Source organism: Sarcophilus harrisii, chromosome 4 (genome assembly GCF_902635505.1).
Source record: "Sarcophilus harrisii chromosome 4, mSarHar1.11, whole genome shotgun sequence".
Classification (NCBI taxonomy): Eukaryota; Metazoa; Chordata; class Mammalia; order Dasyuromorphia; family Dasyuridae; genus Sarcophilus; species Sarcophilus harrisii.
The window spans coordinates 237,246,230-237,267,972 of record NC_045429.1 but is presented as its reverse complement, the minus strand read 5'-3'; the positions used below and the strand labels follow the sequence as shown (position 1 = coordinate 237,267,972).

The 21,743-nt window shown below is 33.3% G+C and overlaps 1 protein-coding gene across 30 annotated transcripts in view; it reads left to right on the top strand.

The window, feature by feature from the left end:
* RIMS1 (regulating synaptic membrane exocytosis 1) overlaps positions 1 to 21,743 on the top strand; it is a 695,397-nt gene that overhangs the window by 651,545 nt on the left and 22,109 nt on the right. The window contains exon 1 of one of the 30 annotated variants that reach the window (XM_031964657.1): positions 4,623 to 4,788. The exons of the other annotated variants lie outside the window; for them this stretch is intronic. The gene's annotated coding sequence lies outside the window, so the exon portion shown is untranslated. Of the gene's footprint in view, positions 1 to 4,622; positions 4,789 to 21,743 lie in introns of those variants that run through there. 30 annotated transcript variants of the gene reach the window in all.

Genomic DNA, 21,743 nt, shown 5'->3' with positions numbered 1-21,743 from the left:
GTATCATAATACTGCCTTTTAACATATAGTATCATGGTTTTTAAACATGGAAAAGATCTTAGAAATCATTTATTATAATTCTCTTATTTTACAAATAGTAGAAATATAAGGCTCAGAAAGTTGGGAAATGACTTTTTTGTTAACATCATATACAAAATAAGTAACAGAATCTAGAATAAAGCCCAGTTCTCAGACAATAAATTTAGTACTCTGTCCACTAAATGGTGATTTTGCAGTTGTAAAACTTAAATAATCAATTTATTAAAGGTCAAAATCCTTGTCATGTGGTATGCTCCTAACAGTTGTTTGTTCACTTGATGTGAAACTACTAGTGGTTCTATATCTTTGCTTCAAAAGGTGCTCCTTTGTATATATATAAAAAAAAGCAGACTATGTATTAATGAAACATTCACACTTAAGTCATATTTCTTGGGTGCTTTCATATATTCTCATTTATCTTTGATGTACATTCTCTGGTCTATTCAAAGTTATTTAACCTTTAATGTTGTTCTTTAATATGTCATTTCTAGACACCACGGTATTTGTGTGATAGTTAGATTTGCACATCAGTACAAATAATTCAAGATGAAATCTGTTCTACAGTTACTAACATCTAGATGGGATTCTTTTTTTTTGATTCTGATCACCATTCTTCACTTACTGTTGCCATAGGATATCTTTCACCATCCAGATTTGATTCAATGATTTTCTTTCCTTAGACCCATACTCAATAGCATGGGTTTAGAGTTGGAAGGGACCATAGAGGCAATCAGTCAATCAACAATTATTTATTAAGAACCTACTGCATGCCTTACACACTGTGCTAAGAATTGACAAGATGACACAGCACAAAGTCATTGCATCTCATCCTGATTTCTGCTCCAGACCATACCTAAGCCTGATACTGACACTAATCTGACATCTCCACTTTCCATCCTCTGGCAATTGTCTGTATAACCTACCCTGCCTTTAGATTAAGTTTTCCCTTCAACATTGTTTATGGTTTAATGTATTCCTTTGCCATTGGATGACTGCTTTTGCCTTACCTTCTTTGGTTTGAGAGGACCAAGCAGTTAAAACTCCTTTAACAGATAATACTCAGGTAGTTATTGAAAATTCCCAATCTAGAAACATTTCCAGGATTCATTAGAAAATTTGCTTATTCCTCCATATCTACAAGTTACTTCATAATCATTTCTTTGTTCAGTTTCTGTGACATCATTTTTCTTTCCTTAAAAAAATTGATATATAATATTAATTTCAGAATATCCCTTCCAATGAACCACATCCCTTATAATAAAGAATTTTTTAAAATGTAAAGGAAAAAGGAGAAGGAGATCAGTAAAAGAAAGCTACACATCAGTAAAACCCAAAAGAATAATCAATATTCAAGAGCCGCAGAGCAGAAGTGTGCTAGAACCAGATCAAACTAGCTCAAGAGAACTGTTCAGTTTTCGGTGTGAGCATTTACACCCTAAAAATCTACAAATGCTGCAAATCAGGACTTCTTATTATTGTTTTGTTAATTGTTTAGATTTTTGAAAGGATGGAGAAAATGTACATACCCCTCCACTTTGAGTCAAATGTTAAATATTTACCAGAACTTCCCATTTCTGCAAAGAAGGAAACAAGATAGTGTCATTTTCTCAATTCTTTTCTTGGGCTATCTTTAACTATTGTAGCTATATGATATTCAGAAGTTTGTCTTGTTTTGTTCTTTCCATTAGTCTTCTTTAGTCACTGTGTATATTATTTTGTTGATTCTACATACTTCATTTTGCATAAGTTAACGCCATCCCAATTCTTCATATTCATTCTTTCCTATGTTACAATAATATTCTATTTTATTTATATTTGTTTAGAAATTTTCCTTTTAATAGAAATTTACTTTATTTAAGTTATATAATGGAATATACAAGTGATCATGTTTTGTTCCATCTTTGACTTTGTTCAGGTACCTAATTAGCAATCTAGAGTAAAAGGTATAAATATTTTATTTACTCTTTTAACATAACACCCAAATCTTGGCTTAGTTTGGCTTTAAAAAAAGAGTACTAACAGGGCTTCAGAGAGAGTAAAAGAAAAGGTTAAATGTGAAAGGGGAAAAATAAAGAAAGATACATCACTAACCTTCACTTTTCACCATCCCATGTAATATCTTTTGGGAAGAAGAAAAAGAAATGGTAAAACTCTACCCTATATCTATCAATAAATATCCAATAAGCACTTGCTCTAGGATTAATTACTGTATTGGTCATTGGAAATGCAAAGACAAAAATGAAGTAATCCCTAACCTTAAGAAGCTTATATGTAAGCTACCAGGACCCTTTAGCTATCATTTTTCTCCTCTTGGATATCCATCTTTCATCCACTTACACTGAACTCCTCAATTGTAGCAAAGAAGAATGGGAATGAGGAGAAAAAGAAGATCCTTGTGTTGCTTCCAGAAGGATCCTAGATTTCTTTTGTTCAGAGTGGTAACAATAACTAAAAGGAAGGAAAGGAAATCCAAGCATTGGTTTAGTACAACAGAAAGAGCACTGACTTTGAGTCATCATATTTATGACAAGAGATCTCCTGTCAAGTGATGCAGAATCTGTTCTTGGGTCTATGCTACTTCACATTTTTTCAATGTCTGAATAAAATCTATGATAATTACTCATCAAATTTGCCATTAAGTGAGAAGGGTTAGCTAACATGCTAGATGATAAATTTCAGATACAGAACCCCTTTGGTAGGGCACTCAGTTAAATCTCACTTGACAAAATTCAATAACTGTATGGTCCCTTGGTCTTCTGAGAAGAGAAGAGGAAAAGAAAAAATACATGAGGGAGAAAGGGAAAGGTAGATGCTATTATTTTCCATTTCATCCTAAGCTGTTATCTTCACCCCTTCCTGTATATAGCAAAAACATCATTTTATATCTCCAGCCTCCTAGAATCCTTTTAGCTAATCATTCTTTTTAAAGAATCAATAGGATTTAACCCAAGAAACCCACCCCCTTTGCTGCCCAATTCCTTAGATACTTTATCTTATTTTATCATCAACTGGTTCCCCTAATTCTTCCATAGGAGGGGGTATGCCTTTCCATGAAAATGGGCATGAAGAATGCCTATTCTTACTATCAGATATTTGTAGGGAATAGGAAGGAGTTGCGTATCCTCCTCAAAACAGAACTTCAATTGTATTATCCTTCACAAACTCTGAAAAAGCTAAGTGGAATAATGGCTAAACTGCTAAGCAGGATGCAGGAAAGACCTAAGGTAAAATCTTGCCTATTTCAATTGTTTACCTCTGTGACCCTTAACAAGAAACTTAATTTTTTATGTCTCAGTTTACTCATCTGTGAAATGAGGATAATAATAAAATGGCAAAGATCAGAAGAGATGATATAGACAAAGTTTTACAAACTTTAAAATACTATATGAATGCTATTATTGTTATTATTGTTAATTATGTGACCTGTTAAATCATATGACAATTTTAGTATTGTGCTTAAGCTACATTACTGATTAAATAGATTTACTGATTAAATAGATAGAAAAATAACTATGCATCAAATGTCAACTAACTAATTAGTCAACAACATGCATGTCTTAAGAATCTATTATAAACTTATTATAATAGTTACAATTTATATTCATATAAGTATATCCAAAATAAATGAAGGTAAACTTGTATAGGGAAGTTTTAGAAACTGAGGGTCAGGAAAGATATCCTTTACAAAATAGGTTTGAAAAGGGTGCCAAAAATTCCAAAAGAAAGTATTAAGAGTCATCATAAATGTTTATTGTTCCGAGAAATAACTTTATACATTCTTGCATTAGGATTATAACCTTGGAAGATAGGTAGAGAATTTCTAACACATTTCAAATGATATCACAGATTCCCTAAAAAGAATCATAAATTTTTAAAACTTGAAAAGGTGTAACAGGTCATCTAACCTTTCCATTCACTGATGAGAAAACTGAGACCCAGAGAGGTTAAGTAGTGCCCAAGATCATACAGAGAATAAATGGCAGAGTGAAGGTTGCAATCCTTTGATACTAAAATGTACAGTGTTTCAAATGCCTTTTTAATTAGCTTTTTTTATTAATAATAGTAATCATAGTCATTATATTGCCTTGAATACTCACCTACTGTTAAATCACATAGATAACATTACATTTTAAAGCATTTAGCTATGTTTTAAATTTATGAATTATTAGTTAGCAAACCATTCAATGAAGTTTTACTTTTGTGACCTCAAAATGTAATCAATTATAAAAAGAACTTGTCACAGAAACAATTCATTCATTTTTGATAGTTCAGGTGGGGGGTGGGGCTGGTTAGAGATAGACAGACAGAGACAGAGGCAGTCAGAGAAAGACTGACAGATAAACAGAGATAGATATACAGACAGAAACACAGGTGGTGGGGGTGTGGGGGAAGAGGTGGAGAAACAGATGGGGAGGAAGAAACACAAAGACAGAGAGACAGGGAGAAAGAGGAAGGAAGGGAGAGAGGGACGGAAGGAGAAGACGAGAGGGAGGGAGAGAGGGAGAGAAAGAAACTGGGGGAGAGAGAGAGAGAGAGAGAGAGAGAGAGAGAGAGAGAGAGAGAGAGAGAGAGAGAGAGAGAAAGAAAGAGAGAGAGACTGCGATTGTAACTGCGACTATACAGGAAACTCGGCTATCTTTCTACCCAGAGACAGTCTGAGTTATTTAAAAGAGGTTGAGTCTCCAGTTTCTCACTAAGGAATCTGTTAGGAGTTCATTTGTATTTTGAGCAGGAGAAGAAGCAAAAGAGGTAAGTCTGTATAGTATCTTATTCTTAGTGAACTTATAATTATATTGAAGGTTGAAGAAAGAAATTTATCCATTGAACTAAAACTTTTCAACTCTAAACTGAAACTAAAGTCTTAAATGTCTGCACTTGTCTGTTGCTCACAATGCATGGTTTTGTTTTTATTCTTTGTTTCTTTTGTAGTTGTTTGAAAGGTAGTGCTGTGTTTTGCTTTATAGAGAAGGATGGCAATTAGAGAAAAAGATGAGAGGTAAAAATTCACATGAAGTATTTATATAAGGATGCTGGCTATTAAAATCTGATTTCTGAGAATAATAGAATAATAAAATTTTAGAATAAGAATGACTGAAAGATTTTTGTGTTGCTCTTGAAATTCACATGATAGCAAATATAAATATTAAGTATATAAAAGGTTATGTTTTTCTTCAAAATACTTGTATTAGACACAATTCCCATTGCTCTATTTACATTGTGTCTCTGTATGAACATTTAAATTAAGTTTGATGGCTTTTTAGAGATACATACTTTTGTCATTTTTATATTATTAACCATATTTTCTAACCAGACTAAAAGGATCTTTTACAATGTAAAAACTATATGTTGCCTATTGTTGTGTACAAACGGGCCAAAGAAATAGAGAATTTTGTTGTCAGTTGCCTATGGGAACTATTGCTGAGCACATTATTTAAGGTAGTTCTTGCTTTCTTTTGTGAACTAGCCTATTTATAATGAAACCAGACAAGAATGAAGAAAAATCATGAAGATTCTGCTATAATAAGCCTTATTATGTTTCTGAAAAACATAACTTTAACTTATAAGAAAAGATCAGTGTTAAGATTTGATTAAAGTCCTTGGTCTTAAGTTAATTTACCTGGAAAAAATTATTCTTTGAAAAGCTTTCATTTAGTGCCTTGACTGAATTTTGAGTCAGAAGTTGTAAGTCTGAATCCTGGTTCTACCAGTTGGGCCTTCCTAGGGATTTACTTCTCTTCTTTGTGCCTCAATTTCCTCTCTGAAAACTAAGAGGGTTGAATTAACTGATCTCTAGGGTCCCTTTCTACCTTAAATCTAATGTTCACTCAGTTGTTGGTGGCTACTATTTCCAGACACTCTGCCTGAGATGGACAAATGTCATTATTAAAATTTATGCCTACTGAGAATCAGCTGGACAAGTGTGATGTTATATACATTCCAAAAAAAAAGTGTCTTTTTCTAAAGACTAAACATTGTCTACATGGTAAAATCAACATCTGTCAGCTCCTTCCTTTGACTGAGCCTCCCTGAAAGATCTCAATTTACAATCTAATATAGAACTTTCTTTAGCTGGAGAGGACTAGATTAAAATACTGAGAGAAAACACTCAACTTCATATGCAATTTTCTAATCTGATTGAGTAATTCACACACAGTAGGTCTTCCTAGTTGTTAGTTCCATTTAACACTGAATCTAGTTTTTATGCCAAACTTATTCCTGGAATGGGAAGAATAAAAACAATTCACTAAGACTGAGACTGGAATAAATATATACCTCTTCAATATCTTGCTTCCCCCTTCTCCCACTACAGTTTCAGTCATTTTGTCTTTGCAAATGATCTATTGAGTTTAAAATCCTCCTCTTACTAGATCTCCTAAGTAAAACATTTATTTCTGTTTTATCTGGGGTCTTTTTTATGTCTGAAATATTTTTCAATGATCAAGGTAATTTTTTTTTTTATTTCCCCACACCTTAAAATTTATCTTAAACTAGAGGTTCAAAAGTGATAATAATGAAGAGATTCTGGATTATTTTCTTTTTTAACTTCTTCAACCAACAAATACGATACATTTGGAGTTTATTTGAAGATAATGGTGACCCCAGTCCTCTGGATCATAACTTTAGAATTTTAATTCAACAACACATCATTTTTTAAAATGATTCAGATGCATAGGCCTTAAACTAAGACTGAGTTCTCATTTGTTCTCTGCCTTCTCCATTTCTTGCTTTCTGAAAAACAATTAGGTCACTACTACCACTGCTACTAGAAAAGGTGAGACATAGCTCCATTCACCATGCCTTTGACTATCTAGACCAGAACTCTGTCCCAAACCACAATTGTTCTATGGATTATCTATCCCCTGTTAGAATAAAAGTTCCCTGAGGGCAGGTATTGTCTCACTTTAGCATTTATAACCCTGACATGCAGCACCATGCTTAGCACATAGGAAGTACTTAATACTTGTTGATTAATTGATTTTTTCTGTAAAAGTCAATATTGGTGATTAGGTTGTTTCCCTTATACAATTTGTGTGACTATAAATCAATCTTAACATGCTATTTAAATAGGTTTTATTCTTATGTTTTTCTTGAAGACATTCTTATCCCATATTTATGTATTCATTAATATCTAAAAGTGCTCTTAGATCACATTGATATAATGCTTTATTTGTAGGGTACTTCACACATTATTTCACTTCACCTTAATAATGATCTAGAGAGGTATGTGCTATAATTATAGCAATTTAAAAGATGAGAAAAGTAAAGACAAAGTATGTTAAATGACTTGCCAATGGTTGCAAAACCTCTTGCAAACCCAGATTTTTTTTGCCTCACAATATAGTATTCTATTCACTATACCATATTACCTCTCCAAACAAAATGTCTTGTTGGGACTTAATTCTTCAACCTCAGACCTTTCACATATTTATGACAGTATACCATGTATATGATTATCAGTATTTCTGGTTTGAGTACTAGGTTGTAAGTTCAATAAGAGTAAGAATTTTCAAACTATTCCATATTAATGTCAGCCAAAGATTTCTTTCCTTCTACCCCTTTCCAGAGCCTCAGGTCTTCCATAGTTGGTCTCCAACTATAGGGATGGCTAATAAATGTTGAATGAATGAATCAAGTTTTACTACCTAGATAGTATAATACCATATGCCTTTGTCAATAGTCCAAGAAAATAATCAGCTAGATAATACAGTAGAATGAGTCCTGGACTGAGTGTTAAGAAGACCTGAGTTCAAATCCAGTCTCAGACACTTATTAGCTATATGACTCTGCATAAATCAATTAACCTCTGCCTCAGTCCTCTTAGTCATAAAATAGAAATAATAATAGCACCTGCCTCTCAACATTGTTTCATAGATCATATGAGATAATTGTAAAGCACTTAGCACAGTGCCTGGAATATACTAAGTGATATATAAATCTTGCTTATTATTATTGTTGTTGTAATAGTAGTAGTGGTGGAGATGGTGGTTCTGGCTGTAGTGATAGTAGTAGGCAACAATATATCTCTAGTACACAAACTGACAATTGGATTTCTTATTTATTTATTTTGAACTTAAATACAGAATTGAAAAAAAATGGTCATGTGTGCAGCAGAACAAGAGAACTGTCCATCTTATCTTTGCTAACATATAGGGGTTTTTTTGTCCTTTGCTTTGTACTTTTTACCTCTTTTCTCCCTTCTTCCCCTTCTCCCCAAAGAGGGCAAAAGTCAAGCTCAGAGATGTACACACACACAAAGTTCTGCATGCATATACAATACACATGTGTAAACAAGCAAATATACACATACACATACATATATATAATCATGCATAGATATATTCATGGGTATCTATATAAGACTATACTTTACTTATTTGTCCTTTTTTTCTCTGAAGGCAGATATCTTCCTCCATAAATCCTTCTTTCCATATTTTTCTAACTCCTTGAAAATATCATCATTGCCTACACAACAGCAATATTTCAACTTTATACTTTCTAGTCATTTTAAGAAGACTAAAACAATATTGATTAATATGGCTGACATACAGTATAGTTTCCTTATTTTTCTCTTTTGATTAAATTTATTTTATCTTTAACTTTATCTGACATTATGATTACTATCCCTGCTTTTTTTACATAACAAATTATATCCCTGATTTTTATTTTATGTCCCTATCTCTACCTGCTACCTTGCCCTCCTATTTAAATTAACCTAGTTTCCCTCTCATATCTTCTCCCCTCACTCTTTCCCCTTGGCTTCTTATTGTTCTCAAAATATAGAAGACATTTATAGTCTCTGAAGTATATGTGTGTCTGTGTTAATACATATGTAATGTGTGTACACATGAATGCATGTAAATATATATCTGTTATTCCTCTTTATCCTGTTACCATTTATCTATACACCTTATCCCATTCATGTCAATCTATATAGCCTTCTACACTCACACCTTATCCTATTCCCTCACTTTTATTTCTTGATAAGTTTACAAATCTTTTATTCCCTTCCAAATGTATGTTTTTTCTCTCTTTAATCCAGATCTGATGTGAGAAGGATTTTTTTTCCCAAAAATCTCTATTTTATCCTTTCCTTCCCCTTAGCTTTATTTCTCTCTAAATTTAGAATTTATACATTTCTAGATATATATCGTATGTGTATATATATATATATATATATATATATATATATATATACACACACACACACAGAGTTCCTTCTTTAATCCATTTCTGATGATAGTAGCGTTCCAGAACTACTAATTCCTCTCCCCCATCAGATTCCTTTGTATCAATTCTTACTCTTACAACTCATTTGTGTAAGATAATTACTCCTTTTTACTTTTACTTGTATGGTTTTGCTTTTTAGAATCACTTCCCACTCAGGTCTACTTCAATCTTTCTTTTGAACTATCCAATTACCAATGACAATCTTAGACAAATACAGGTTATATTTCCAAGCGTAAAAAGTAAGCAATTTGTTGTTATTGAGTCCTTTGCAATTAATCTTGGATGTCTACCTTATATTAATCTTGGATTTTATATGCCAAAGTTTTTATTAAGTTCAGGGATTTTTTTTGGCAGCAAAATCTTAAAAGTCTGGCAATTCATTGAATATCCTTTTCCCCTTTTCATTTGGGATTATGTTTAACTTTGCTGAGTATGATATTTTCATCCACAACCCCAGTTTTTTTGTTCTTCCATATAGAGTGTTCCAAGACCTATAGTCTTTTAATGTGGCTGCTGCTAGTTCTTGTGTGATTCTAATTGTGGTTCTGCAATATTTGAATTGTGGCGTGTGTGTGTGTGTGTGTGTGTGTGTGTGTGTGTTGCTTGTCATATTTTTTCCTTGAGCTGAGGGTTTCAGAATTTGGTTATGATATTCCTGTAGGTTTGCCTTGTAGCATCTCTTTCAAGTGGTGATCAGTGAATTTTTTTCTACCTCTACTTTTCCCTCTTGTTCTAACACTTCTGGACAATTTTCTTTATGTCTTGTATTATTGTAACAAGATTTTTTTTGCTTGTATATTTTAGGTAGTCCAATTGCTCTTATGTTTTCTCTTGGTTCATTTTACAGATCAGTTATTTTTCTTATGAGATGTTTCATATTATTTTCTATTTTTTCCATTCTTTCTATTTTATTTATTATTTCTTGGTTTCTTATAATTTCATTGGCTTCCTTTGCTGAATTTTAGCTTTCATGGACTCATTTTCTTCTGTAAGTTTCTGTATCTCCTTTTCTAGTTAGTTGATTTTCTTTTTATAATCTTGTTTTTCTTGCATTGTTCTTATTTCTTAATATTTTTTCTGGTTCATTCATGTGTATTAAATATATATTTTTAAATACACATTTATTTATGAATCATATTAAGAGAAAAAAATCAGAACAAAGAGGAAAAAACCACAGGAGAGAAAAAAACATAAAAAGAAGTAAATATAATATGTGTTGATTTATATTAAATCTCCATAGTTCTTTTTCTGGATACAGATGGTAGTTTCCATCCAAAGTTTATTGTAAAACTGACTTACTTAGATCACTGACTTACTTAGAGGAACCAAGTTTTTTCATACTTGATCATTACACCATCTTGCTGTTACTGTTCACCATGTATCTGCTTCTGCTTCTTTGGCTCAGCATCAGTTCATGTAAATCTTTCCAGGCACTTCTAAAATCAGCTTGTTCATCATTTTTTATAGACAATTATATTCCATTACTTTCATATACTTCAACTTATTCAGCCATTTCACAACTGATAGGCATATACTCATCTTCCACTTCGTTGCTACTAAAAAAAGAACTGCTACAAACATTTTTACTCATGCATCATCCCCCCCCACCTCTTTATTATTTCCTTTGTACACAAACCAGTAATGGCACTGCTGGATCAAAAGGTATGCATAGTTTTATAGCCCTTTGGGCATAGTTGCAAATTGCTCTCCAGAATGGTTGAATCATTTCACAATTCCATCAAAAATGCATTTTCTTTTCCCACATTCCCTCCAACATTTATCACTGTCTTTTCCTGTCATCTTAACCAATCTGGGGATATAAAGTGGTATCTCAGAGTTGTTTTAATTTGAATTCCTCTAATCAATAGTGATCTAGAGCATTTTTGCATATGACTCTAGATGGTTTTAATTTTATCATCTGAAAATTGTCTGTTTATATCCTTTGACTATTTATCAGTTGGGTCAATTGAATCAAAGCCATTCAATCAAAGCCATTCAACATGTAAATTTGATCCAGTTCTTTATATATTTCAATAATGAGACCTTTATCAGAAACAGTGGCTGTAAAAATTTTTCCCAGTTTCATATTTCCTTTTTATTCTTTGTTGGTTTTGTTTGTGCAAAACTTTTTAATTCAATGTAATAAAAGTGTGCATTTTGCATTTTATAACATTTTCTAGGCCTTCTTTGGTCATAAATTCTTCCCTTCTGCAAAGATCTGACAGTAAATTACCCCTTGCTCCAAGTTGATTATGGTATTACCCTTTACGCCCAAATCATGTATCCATTGACTTTATTTTGGTAGATTGTTCTTATTTTTAAAATTTTTCCTCAATTACTCTCATTTTATTTTTAAAGTCCTTTTTTGAGCTCTTCTATGAATTATTTCTGTGCAGATGGCCATATGACATTACTCTCTGGGGCATGAGAAGCTTTTCTTTTTGCTTCAGTATCATGCTCGAGATGAACCCCAATATTCTCTATTCCCATAGTAGCTTTCTATGATTTGATTCTTTCTCCTTTGCCTGCTAATTTAAAAAAAAATTATAGTTGTTTGTTATTGTAATCACTTCTAGTTCTGAGGTGAGAAATGGTGCCTCTAGCCTCAAGTTCTCCTTAAGTTCCCCTCTCTGGCCTGGAACCAAACCAAGAACTTCCCTCTCCTATAAGTTTCTACAACCACCAGCCTCTCTGTCCTACTGCTTCTGCACTCACCAAGTGTACGCTGCTTTCCTCAGAGCCACATCTTGACATCACAGCTGGGCCTGGTGTCCTGTATCCACAAAATTTTCAAGGAACAAATTAAACTAGGTTGACTGGCACAAAAGATACATAGAAAAGAAATGTCAGTGAGGCAAGAAAGACAGTTTAGAAACAGATTATGGAGAGCTTTCTCATTAAGCTAAATACAGGAAAAAGCCACCACAGATAATTCCCAAACAGGGAAATACCATGATTAGAACAGTGCTTTAGAAATATAAATTAGCCAAACATATTAAGAATGGGTTAAGGAAACTTGAACTTGATTACAGGGATAACCATGAGACTTTAAACCCAGTTAGGTAGAACAGCTTGTGAGCATATCTCTAGATCTTCAGGAATTGTAGAGATCTTTAAATATAATCCTCTCAATTTACAGAGAAAAAACCTGAGATGTAGAAAGGTTAAGTGATTTGGCTAGAGCCACAAATTTAGGAGTGCCTGAGGCAGGATTTGAACCCAGGTCCTCCTGATATCAGCCCAGCTATCTACTATCTAGCTGTCCATAACTTTGTATATACAAATATACACAGTTTCTTCCTGACCAATAAGACTTCATTAATCCAGTTTCTCAACTAGCATAATATTTGCCGACATGGATGGAAATGACAGTTATATGAAATAATTGAAGGTATAATTCACAGAAATAATTGCTTGATTGGATGTGGTCCATGAAAAAGAATCAAAGGTAACACTAATGTTTTTAAAACTGCAAGAGAATTATACCATTAACAAAAATAGAGAAATTAAGAGGAGTTAATGGCAGCACAAAGCGTGTTAAATTAATAATTAGACGATCTAGATTCAAATTTCAGGTCTTCCACTTGCTAACTACATGTATGACCTGGATTTCACCTCAATTTTCTTATCTGTTAAAATGAGTTGCCTTCCTTACATGAATATTAGATCCCTATAAAGTGTCTTACCCCTCTAAATATATGAATGCATGAATGCTGCTTTTTGTCTGGTAGGATGGAAAGAAGTGAGGAAATCCATTTTTGCCCATGTTGAATTGCAAGTGATATTATAGGGAATTAGAGATATGGAGAATCATGAAATCGTAGATATAGAGTGGAAAGGACCTTAGAAATAAACTCCTTGTTTGCTCAAGGTCACATAACAGCAAATTGAAAGGATAGAATTTGAACCAAGGTCCTCTGAAACCTCGTCTAATTTTTTTTTGGGGGGGAAGTGGGAGGAAAAAGATAAGCTTTTGAAAAGGACAAAGAAATTGTCAGAACAGTAATTTGAAAACTAGAAATTATGTACAAGTACTCAACAAGGAGAAATGGACTATAGGAAAAGAAGTAGGGTGGTATAATGTAGAGGTGTCAAAGTCATTGTTCCAGTTCACAGGTGACCCCCAATACTTACAAGTACACCCCAGATTAAAATATTAATTGGGAATCAACTAGCTACCCTAAGTCATGGGTGATTGATGAACAATTTCAGCTGTGTAGAAAAGAGATAAGGTACAGAAACCAAACTTAAGGGGATTCCAAAGAGACTAGGTCATGAAGTAAAGATAAACAACTCATTCAATTTAAAATTAAAAGACAGAACTAGAATTGAGAAAATGAATTGTGGATTTGAGTAGATTTTTTTTTTTAAGAGAAAAAGATTTTGTTGTATATGTCTTAGAAATTTGAACTTCTTTAAAGAGAGTGAAAATATTGGACTGATGCTAGAGAGAAAGTAGATGATTTAGAGACCAGGTAGATAGCACAATAGATAGAGAAACATACAGAACAATGGAACTGAAGTCAAGAAGACCTGAGTTCAAATCTAGCCTCAGATTTTCTTTTTATCTATATAATTCTGAGCAGGTCATTTAACTTCTGTCTGGTTAAGTTTCTTCATCTATAGTAGCATCTACTTTGCAAGGTTGTCATGTGATAACATTTGTAAAATATTTTAGAAATCATAAAGTGTGATATAAATGTTAACTATTGCTCTTAGGATAAAAGGGAATAGATGGATTAAGGGCACAGGGAGAAATGAAAAATAACATCTTTACCTCAATACAAGAAGCAAAGAAGAGAAGATGCAGTTCCTTTCTTTTCCTTTCTCTTCCTTTCTCTTGTTCCTTAATTGTTCCCTTATTTATTTTGTACAGAAACCAGCCTACCATACGTACAGTGTGGTACACATTTTTTTAAAATGTGGATACACTATACATATATGTATATACTCATATAAATATATATTATGTATATGCACACACATATATAAACGATAGATAATAGACATCTTTGAAATTTCAAAAAACAGCTAGCCTCTTGTACTTCAACACATAACTACATTTGCAAACAAAATTCCATTGTTTCTAAGGAGACTGGAAATATAAGAGGTGTTGCTAGGATTTGTCTGCAGTATGTTTGACCAGGAGTGAGTGGGTCTGACTCAAGGTTCCTATTGCCTCCTAATTATTTTGAGGATGTTGTGTAAGGCTGTAGTCAGGTAGCATCACTCATTTTATAACAGTTCATTGTAGCAAGAGAATGTTGAGATCAAGAGAGGTTAGTCCGGACTAGTTCAAGTGTGAATAAATAGGGTGTAATGTGTTTCTCCAGATGCCAAGGTGTACTGGCATAAAGGCTTGCTTACATAATTAGAATAGTCTTAAAAAAAAAGAGAACCTCCCACATTAATGAAAATGGCAGTTTTGTTTGGAGAAAGACCACTACACTGGGAGTTGGGAGACTCATGTAATAGTCATAATTCTGTCATTTTCTGGCTGGCTTGGTTTAAACAAGCCTAGGCTAGCTGCCTCTTTAGGAATACAATATCTCATATATAGAATAAGAATGTAAATCTTAAAGATCTATAAGGTCTTTTCCACCTTTAACATGATACCCTTTTTTAATTTTATTATGTACATGCTCAAAGAGAAAGCACCCTGATCATTTTGTGTGACTAAATTTCCATCTGGGTATCTTGATTTTAAATTGATCCTCAGTGCTTAACCCTTTGGGAGTTGCCAGAATTGTGGTACTTAAGTATGTTTTAATACTTACTGACAAGAGAAGCACTGAAGTTTTAAATTTTGAATGGCTCACCTTAGGTGAACACAGGATATCCTTAGAGGAAACAGAGGATATTCTTAGAATCAGCATCGAAAACATACTGACCATGTAACCCACTACAAGTCTATTAATTTCTCAGTGATTGAAGCAACACAGGTATTGACCTGCATTGATATAGAAGTTGTCTCACCTGAGAATTCCTTATGCCAATATCCCTATTACTGCAGTGCCTTTCTCTGTTCCTCCAAATTTGATAAGTATATGTATTGCAATAAAAAATTTCAGATGTATGTATATATTCTTATTTTGATTATATCTGCCATAAGATAAATACTTGGTTGTTGTTATTTCAGTCATGTCCTACTCTTTATGATCCCATTTGGTTGTTTGTTTATTTTTGTCAAAGATATTGGAATGATTTGCCATTTCCTTCTCCAGCTCATTTTACAGATGAGGAAACTGAGACAAACAGGGTAAGTGACTTACCCAGGGTCATACAACTAGTAAGTGTCCAAAGCTGGATTTGAATCAGTTTTTCTTGACTTCAGGGCTGGCATTCTATCCACTACACTTCCTAGCTATCCCTCTGGTTAGTAATTAACTATTATCTTCCTTTAAGAATACATCTATTAACTAATATAGTATAGTGTCTTCAGTATTTGTAATCTACTCTCCCAGACTCTCCCCCCTCTCCCCCTCCCACCCTGCCCCTCCCCCCAACCATTCATATTTCCATAGTACTTAATTCTGGAAGCCAAATAGAATCAATAACTCTCCAAAGAAAAAATAGATTACTTCTTTAACTTTTTTTTAAGCTCTCAGGTCAACCATTCTTATATAATTTGATTTGTGCAGCAATATCATTTTTAAAGAAAATCTTGTAAATTATTACCTAGTCAGTGCCCTGTTTTCCTCAAAATATTGGAAATACATTTTATTTTTTCCCATTGGTGTTCTTAATACATGTATCAAGTTCACAACTATGTGATTTTATTATTATCCGGTTCACTTTTTGCTTATATAGACAGTGCTGTTATACAACAATTCCTTCATTCTTCATAGATTCTCTCCACTCATCATTTTCCTAATATTTCAACCAATCCATTTATTTCCATAATATATGAGTAACCTGCTAAAATGAGTTGAATAAATCACTTTGCTAAATGATAATCTTTAATCATATCTTTACCCATTCTTTAATTTCTTTGCTCTTCATTACATGTGGTATGTTCTCATTGCTAGTTCATTTTTCTGAAGAGACAGATGACACAGCAGATAAAGTTTTAAACCTAAAATCTGGTCCCCAAAAAATTTGCTGAGTGATCCAGATCTCAGTTTAACTTCTGCCTCAGTTTCCTCATATGTAAAATGGGGATAATAATAGCATATACTTCTCAGGGTTCTTGTGAGGACAAAATGAGTTAGTATTTATAATAGATTTTGCAAACTTTAAAATCCAAGTAAATATTTTTTCTAAAGCCTTGGGGGTAAATATTTCTAAAAACATCGAGTTTAGTTGTATTATTCAATAAATAATTATTAATTACCTACTATGTGTAAAACACTGTGGAAGGAGCTGGGAAGATAAAGTCAACAGTGGGAAGAGTTCCAGATTTGAAGAAATTTACATTCTAAGATGTTAAAAAGTCTTTCCAGTATTTCTTTGGTTATTTAAGGACATCTCTGTAATCTCCTCAATTAATTAGTACTTTGTCTGAAATGCCTCTTTTAATTTCTACCAGGAAATGTGTTACACAGGGCAGCTCTCATCATTACAGCCAATAAAACCTTTCCTCAGACCTTTTTTTTTCTTCAGCTTCCATTCCATGGTAGGCAGGAGAAAGTTACTATCTTTCTCCAGTGAGATGAGAATCCCATCCCATTTCAGGGATTCTCATGGTATCATGCAAGAGATTTAGCATTAGCTGCAATTTTGAAGATAAGTAAATTCATGTCAGAGGGAGGCAAGTGAATTCCCAAGATGTGCTTGACAAATCAGTCAGAAACAGCAATGGAGAATAGATGTGATATGCTATCCCTTTAACTATTCTTCTTCAGTCAAGTACTATGGGGGAAATGCCACTAAATTTATCTAGAATAAGATAGAACACAAAAGAGTACTTATCTCAAATATCCTTACCTTGAGGACTATACATTACTCTAAACTCTCCAGTGGCCAGTTCTCAATAGAAAATATATCTGAAAATGTCATGAGGTAGACTTTCAAAGAGTGATAATCCTTATAATAATGGTGACTCCCATATTTAATCCCCATGATCAAATAAAAAATCATTTGTTTGGCATGTTCTACATTTTCAGTTTTCTCACAACCTCCTGACTACTAAGTCCTCTTTTTTCCAATGAGACTGGCCTCATTCAACTTTGTCTCCTGATTTCCTTCACATGCCCATTAAAATCTATCATCATCAGGAAGCCTTTTCCAAATCCTTCTTATTTCTAGTGTCTTCCCTCTGTTGACTTTTTCCCACTTATCTTGTATACAGTATATTTGCACACGTTTGTTTGGAACACTGTCATTAAATTTTGAGATTTTTGGTGCTTAACACAAGACCTACTTCATAGAAGGTACTTAGTTGACTAACATTATATAGTATTTCAAGTTTTGCAACATTTTATCCAATTTAATTCTTAAAAACTATATTAATTAACTATGTTGAAGAAAAATTGATACTGGACTTTATGTTGCAGGCATAAGCCTACCAGAAAATTATGTTGTAGTGTTTTGGGGTTTTTAAAATCATTTTTAGATTAATCTAAATCATTGTTCTGTTTAGAAAAAGGAATGTTCTGACAGTCCTCTTATGTCCTCAAACATTTCTCTAATACAAGTCACTTTTAAATCATATTTGTACAATATTCTTGACATGGTCCAGCTTGTCCACTAAAGTAATCTGAAACTTATTTCTGACGATTTATGTTGTCCCTTCAGGTTATGAGGATTGACAGTGACCTTAATTAGGCAAGATGTAGTTGTCCTTCTAAGTCTAGCTACCACCCTTAAACCATCTTCAGAGGTGCTAGCTTTCAGTAGTAACTGTTTCTATACATAATGCATAATGCAAGATGTAGAGAAAAAAGAAAAAAAAATGGTAGTGGACATTATTTTCTGAGAGGTTTGATCAAGTATTAAAAGATTTCCTTCCTTCATTTAAGTATGGAATGGATTTTAGGATAGGGAGATATTTGTTTTCCATTGAATTTAAAATGAGAGGAAACAAGTCTTTGTTAACTGCCAAAGTACCAAGCACTATGCTAAGTGCTTTGCAAATGTTATCTTATTTGATCCTCACATCAACTCTCAGAGACAAATATTATCATCATTTTAGGAATGATAATAGGAAGTTACTGAGAGATTGGCCCATGATCTCACAACCAGTAAGTGTCTAAGCCTGGATTTGAACTCAGGCATTCCTGACTCCAAGCCCAACTCACTATTCATTGTGTCGCCTCTAATATGCTTTCACATTCATAAAATGAGGTACATACAATTTACTTTTTTTCTTTGTTTCATGGATTGTTGTGGCCAAAAATTTTTCAACTAATTGCCAACCTATCCAGATGTGAGTCAATTCTCTCTAATGCCCATCCACATTGGTCTAAATCTGAATATTTGATTCAGAGGACTAGAAAGATATTGCCAAAGATGCTTAGTTCTGTTTTTGACAAGTTGAGCAGATGATAATATCAGGAAGGGAGATAGAATGGAAAGAGAAGGAAAGAGAGTCAAAGCCAAAGCCCTGGGAAACATATATATTTAAGATGATAAAGAAGAAAACTGAATCAATCTGATTTGAGAAGAAGAAACAGGTATTATGTGAGGCAAGAAAAAAAGTGGTATGTTAACCAAAAGGGGAAGCATCTAGAAAAATGAGGTAGTCGACTGTCAAAAGCTGCAGCTAAAGAAGATGACAATTGAAGGGCTGGGAGGGAGAAATCATTGTATTTCCAAGAGAAGTCATAGGATCTTGGAGATGACCTTGGAAAGGACAGGTTTAATAAAGTATTGGAAACATTGCTAAACCTCAGATTGTAGGAAAGGAAGGGAAGAAGGGAATAAGTATAAAGTGCTTACTGTGTGCCAGGCACTGTGCTCTAAGCAATTTTATACCATCCCTTTTAATCCTTACAACAATGCTGAAAAGGTTATGTGCTATTATTATCCCAATTTTACAATTGAGGAAATTGATACAAATAGCAGTTAAATATCCTGGGTCGTATAGCTAGTAAGTGTCTGAGGCTGAATTTGAACTTCATTATTTCTGACTTTAAGCTCCCCTCTCTATTCAATGAATGAATAGTTACTCCTGTGGGAAGTTGAGGAATGAGTGGTGTGTTTGTTAATGAAGGGAACCAAAAAATATAGAAAGGTAATCTAAGAAAATCATCAAGTGAAAAGGAAAAGGAGAACTTTTTTTTATTTGTGATGGTGGTTTTTAATTGTGGTTTTGGTTTGGTTTGTTGTTGTTTTTCAAAAGTTAACAAATTTGATAGAAAGGTAATAGAGGAAGTGGGTGGGGTAGAGAAATGATAAATGAGCAAGGTCTTGAAGATGGAGAGGATGAGATTAAAAGACCCAAAGGAAAGTAGTCTTAAAGGAAAAAGAATTCCACTTCATCTCAGGAGACTAGAAGAAATGGGGAGAGGTATGTTAAGGATGTTGAAAGGTTGTGAAGCATAAAAAGAGGAAGTCTGAGTAACTTCCCCATGATTATATAGAGAACAAAGGCAGAGTTAAGATTCAAAACCAGGTCTTCTAGCTCCAAATTCAATGTACTCTTTAACAGAATAATAAATGCAGTAATATAAATAGCATGATGCATTGGAGCAGCCAATCTTAGCTCTGATGTCTTCTACCTGTGTGACATTGAGCAAGCCACCTAACCTTTTTAAGGCCTCATCCCCATATGTAAACATGAAGGGATTCTATTCTATAGCCTCTAAGGCCCATTTTGTTTCCAAATATATGAGTCTATGAACTCAAGGACACTTTTCATATAAGATTACCCACTGGCATTTAGTATATTTTAATTCACAGCTTATGTATATGTGTATGTGTGCATGCACGCATGCATGCATATGTTTATATGTATATTTGTGCGTATGCATGTATGTATATATTCTGTTTCTCAAAAAACTAAAGGGATAATTTCTTCCTTCCCAATTCCTTCTTTCATCTACTTAATTTCCTTTTTAATCAAAATAAACAGCAGTCACTATCATGTTTAAATAACAACCAAGTGGGTCACAAAGTATGTTTTATAAACTTTAAGCTTGTTAAATCCATCATTGGATTTAACTGGAGTGAGGAAGTCAGTATTTGCATGTATTCTTAAACTAAATCTACTCCTCTTTGCCTTAACCCACTCCATTCCCAGGACTAACCCCCAGTGTTCCTTGGCATTTGCAGACATAGAAAAGCTGTTTTTTTTGTGTGTTTTATAGTAATTGGTAAAATTCTTCACTTTAATATTGTGTGGGATCTTTTTGAGTCCCAATTGCTAAATGGATTGAAATAATCAAATTCTCCATGCTGAGGCGGCTTTTTATTATTTTCATTTAGAAGAGAGAAGACATCAAGGTTATTTTCAAGACAACTACTTATTATGGTAAAGATTGCATGTGAGGCTAAGTGAAGACAACAAAGAGGACAGATGAAAGAGAAAGTTTCATAGAGCAGTGTTAATTCGTCTTATTTCATAAATGGGTTTTCTTACTCAAGGGTAAAATATAGAAAGAAAATTTTTCTAAAGCATAAATATGAAGGTTCATCCAGGACAAACTACATTTTCTGAATAGGATTTGTTGGGAACTTCAAGCACATACTAATAAAATAAAGTACTTTTGTGGGTAGCAGGAATTAAAAAAAAATAAATGAGATAACATGCACCACTGGATTTAAAATGGTTTGGAAAATATTTGTGGTACTTTCTTTAAGTTTACTCATTCATCTTCTGTGAAGGTCATTCTCTGTGTCTCATAAAAATATATTATGTATCTCAATATTAGGCTTCTGGGCAACTTTGTTTCCTTCATTTTAACTCTCTCCTTTTTGGAAAAAAAAAGTGGGGTTAGGAAACAACAGGGAACAAGTAGTATTGTCACAATATTCACAAAGATGAAACTGTTAAGTGAACAAGAGTAAGGGAGAAGAAAAGAAAACAGAAAAAAAATGATGAAACTGAGGGGTTATTTTCAAAAAAGAAAATACCAGGCTGGCAACATTTTCATAGACTGAGCTTATCACCCATGTAATGAATGATATTTATAACTTTGGCATGGACCAAAAGGAACATTATTTTGTCATTTCAATAATGAATAGTGTGGCACTATTATATCTAATAAAAATTCCAGATAGTAATGGTAACTACAACAATGAGAGTATTTAGTATCAACCAAATAAAGAATAAAGAGATTTAATATTTTCTTGTTAAGGGTGGGGGTTTTTTGTTTTATTTTATTTTTAACCCCTCAGGCAATGTTACTGCTGTTTAGAAAAGCAATGGGAAGAGAGCTGATCTCAGAAACAGGAAGACTTGGGTGCCAATTCTGCCTCTGTCACATCCTAGCTATCTGACCCTAACTAAAATATTTGAGCATATCCAAGAAACTCTCTAAAATAAAGAAGGTTTCAATCCATATTTTGAGAAAGAATTTACCTCACTGAGGTAA